The sequence below is a fragment of the Lolium perenne genome, chromosome 4, assembly GCF_019359855.2.
Source record: "Lolium perenne isolate Kyuss_39 chromosome 4, Kyuss_2.0, whole genome shotgun sequence".
NCBI classification, from domain to species: domain Eukaryota; kingdom Viridiplantae; phylum Streptophyta; class Magnoliopsida; order Poales; family Poaceae; genus Lolium; species Lolium perenne.
Genome location: NC_067247.2, coordinates 84,676,181 through 84,680,019, shown reverse-complemented (window position 1 = coordinate 84,680,019; position 3,839 = coordinate 84,676,181). Strand labels below are relative to the sequence as shown.

At 50.1% G+C, this 3,839-nt stretch overlaps 1 pseudogene; it reads right to left on the bottom strand.

The window, feature by feature from the left end:
- Window positions 1–362: 362 nt before the first annotated feature.
- On the bottom strand, window positions 363–3,839 carry LOC139839014 (uncharacterized; annotated as a pseudogene).

Below are 3,839 nucleotides of genomic sequence, written 5' to 3'. Positions count from 1 at the left end.
GAGAGGGGTTCGGCAACGGCGACCATAAAGGGCTTCAAAGGGGGCCATCTGCAGACTAGCTTGGTAGCTATTGTTGTAAGAGAATTCCGCGAAGGGGAGACAATCTTCCCATTTGGCTCCATAGGCGAGAACACAAGCACGAAGCATATCTTCAAGAATCTGATTTACTCTTTCCGTCTGGCCTCCGGTCTGTGGGTGGTAGGCAGTGCTAAAAGCTAGCTTGGTTCCGAGGGCTTCATGCAGGCTCTTCCAGAATTTCGAGGTGAATTGGGTACCTCGATCTGACACTATCCTCTTAGGGACTCCGTGGAGACTAACGATACGGGACATGTACAAATCAGCTAACTTGGTTCCAGGATAGGTCACTTTGACGGGAATAAAGTGTGCAACCTTGGTGAGTCGATCGACAATAACCCAGATGGAGTCATGGCCACGCTGAGATTTAGGGAGTCCGGTGATGAAGTCCATTCCAACTTCTTCCCATTTCCACTGGGGACTTGGAGGGGTTGGAGCAGTCCAGCTGGTCGCTGATGTTCAGCCTTCACTTTCTCGGCACACATCGCAGCGAGCAATGAAAAGGCGATCTCGCTTCATACCGTGCCACCAGAATTGTTTCTTCAGGTCTTGGTACATCTTGGTTCCTCCGGGGTGGATTGAGTATGGGGTGTCGTGAGCTTCCTTCATGATGAGTTGCTTCAGGTCTTCAACATTAGGTACACACAAGCGTCCCTTGTACCACAAAACTCCTTTGGCGTCGACCTCAAAACCAGGAACTTCTTCCCTATTCATCCTACGCTTGATTCCTTCAATACTCTCATGACCCACTTGAGCTTCTTTGATTTGATCGAATAAAGTAGGCTTCAATTCAAGATTTGCCAGGAAACCATGGCTAACGAGCTCGAGGCCGAACTCCTCCAGTTCTTCGTACAGCTTAGGTTGAGCAATTTTGATAAGGGCGTTCAACGAACAGGGCTCTCGACTAAGGGCATCTGCTACCACATTAGCTTTACCAGGATGATAATGAATGCCGAGGTCGTAATCCTTGATAAGCTCCATCCATCTGCTCTGCCTCATGTTCAGCTCTCGCTGTGTGAAGATGTACTTCAAACTCTTGTGGTCGGTGTAGATTTCGCAACGATTTCCCACTAGGTAATGGCGCCAGGTCTTCAGGGCGTGAACTACTGCGGCAAGCTCTAAGTCATGCGTAGGGTAATTCATCTCGTGCGGTCGAAGTTGCCTTGACAGATAAGCTATCACTTTTCCTTCTTGCATCAGCACACTTCCCAAACCAAGCTTTGATGCATCGCAGTACACATCAAAATCCTTGGTAATATCGGGCATGGTCAAGACAGGGGCTGTGACTAATCTCTTCTTGAGTTCCTGAAAACTGGCCTCACATTTGTCGGTCCACTCGAACTTCTTATCCTTCTTCAATAGCTGTGTTAGCGGCCTCGCAATGCTGGAGAATCCATCAACAAACTTGCGGTAATAACCCGCCAATCCTAAAAAGGCGCGAACTTCGGTCTGATTGGTAGGGGCTTTCTTCTCCATGATGGACTGAATTTTGGACGGTCGACAGACACTCCTCCGGCAGATATGACATGACCTAAAAATCCTACCTCTTTCAGCCAAAATTCACACTTACTAAACTTGGCGTAAAGCTTATGGTCTCTGAGCGTTCCCAAAACAATCCGCAGATGTTCAGCATGCTCTTCTTCACTCTTGGAGTAGATCAGAATATCGTCGATGAAAACCACAACGAACTTGTCGAGGTACTGCATGAACACCTTGTTCATGAGGTTCATGAAATAGGCAGGGGCATTGGTCAGTCCGAAAGACATCACGGTATATTCAAAAAGTCCATACCGTGTGGTGAAGGCAGTCTTGGGAATGTCTGACTCTCGAACCTTGAGTTGATGATAACCAGTTCGGAGATCTATTTTTGAGAAAACTCGGGCGCCATTCATCTGGTCGAACAGATCTTCAATCTTCGGGAGGGGGTACTTGTTTTTGATGGTGACATCATTCAGTTTCCGGTAATCCACGCACAGGCGGATAGTACCATCCCGCTTATCCACAAAGATAACGGGAGATCCCCAGGGGGATGCACTCGGGCGAATCAAACCTTTCCTCAACATATCATTCAACTGCTTCTTCAGCTCAACTAATTCTTGGGGGTTCATCCGGTAAGGTCGCTGAGCGATTGGGGCAGTTCCGGGAACTAGCTCGATGATAAACTCGATATCCCGATCAGGGGGCATACCGGGTAGCTCATCGGGAAAAACCTCAGGATACTCACAAGCTATGGGTACTTCATGCAGGGCTGGACTGGCGACACTCGTCTTGCATAAGACCTTCGATGAAGGTATGGTCGCCACATGCTCAACTATTTCTCCGTCCTCTGCAGCCAATGTTATGGCTCGGCGAACACAATCTATGTGACCCTTGTACTTCACCATCCAATTCATCCCAAGGATCACTTCTAAGCCTTGCTCTCCTAATACGATCAAATCCGCGTGGAAACGCTTCCCCTGAATATCTATAGGAACATCCTTGCAGGATAGATCCGTTTTGGTGGTGGATCCCGGAATTTGGACTAACATAGGACGTTGCATGATCGTAGATCTCAAACCACTCTTCCTAGCAAACGGCTTGGTAACAAAAGAGTGGGATGCTCCGGAATCAAACAGGACAGTGGCGGGTATTGAGTTGACAGGGAACGTACCCAGGACAATATCCGGAGCTTCCTGAGCTTGTTCGGCATTGACGTGGTTGAGGTGTCCCCTAGTTGGTCCAGCTGGCTTCTTCGGATTCAGGTTCCTTCCAGTAGCAGTGCGAGCTTGTCCCGGATTAGGCTTGGGCGCATTGGGGCGCTGTCCAGAAGTAGCTCGGTTGGGGCACTCCTTGGAGAAATGACCCGGTTGACCGCAGGTATAGCATCCAGTGGTGGCGGGGCGGACAGTGTTGTTCTGGCGGTTGTAATTGGGATTGTAGTTGCTTCCTCCAGAACGCTGCGGGTTGTAGTTGCGATTGGGGTTGTTGGGGCGAGGTGCAGGGGGTGGTGCCCTCTGCTGCTGGGGCGCCGGCCTTGGAGGGGGAAAGCTGCGGGGTCGCTGAGTGCTGGAGCTGCCTTGCTGCATCATTGCCTTGCGCTTGCGGTTCTCAAATGCACTCTTGCGCTTGCTCTCCACCATGATAGAGGCATCAACCAGCGACTCAAGGTCTGGGTATGGAACGGCCACCAAGATGCTCTGCATTTCATCATGCAGACCATTTAAGAATCGATCTTTCTTCTTCTCTTCAGTGTCGGTGTCTTCTGGAGCATAACGGGACAGAGTGGTGAATTTGTCCATGTAGTCCACCACAGACATGCTTCCCTGCTTCAGATTCATGAACTTATCCTTCATGAGCTTAATCAGTCCTGATGGGATGTGGGTCTTGCGGAACTTGGTCTTGAATTCTTCCCAGCCGATGACGTGTCCTTCAGCTTGAATAGCCTTGACATTTTCCCACCAAGCGCGGGCAGGTCCGGAGAGGTAATGAGTGGCAAATAGAACCTTCTCATCATTGCCGACTCCGGCAACCTCCAAGTTGTTCTCAATGGTGCGAAGCCAATCATCGGCGTCGAGGGGTTCGGTGCACTTAGAGAAGACAGGTGGGTTGGTGCTTTGAAAATCCTTCAGCTTGGAGCGGGGGTCTCCATTTCCATCCCCGCCATTATTGTTGTTGGCGTTACCAGTAGCGAGCTGAGTGAGGTGCTGAAGAGTAGCAAGATTAGCTTGACGCTCCGCACGGGCTGCCTCACGGTCTTCCAACATAATGCGCAGGAGTTGAGCCAT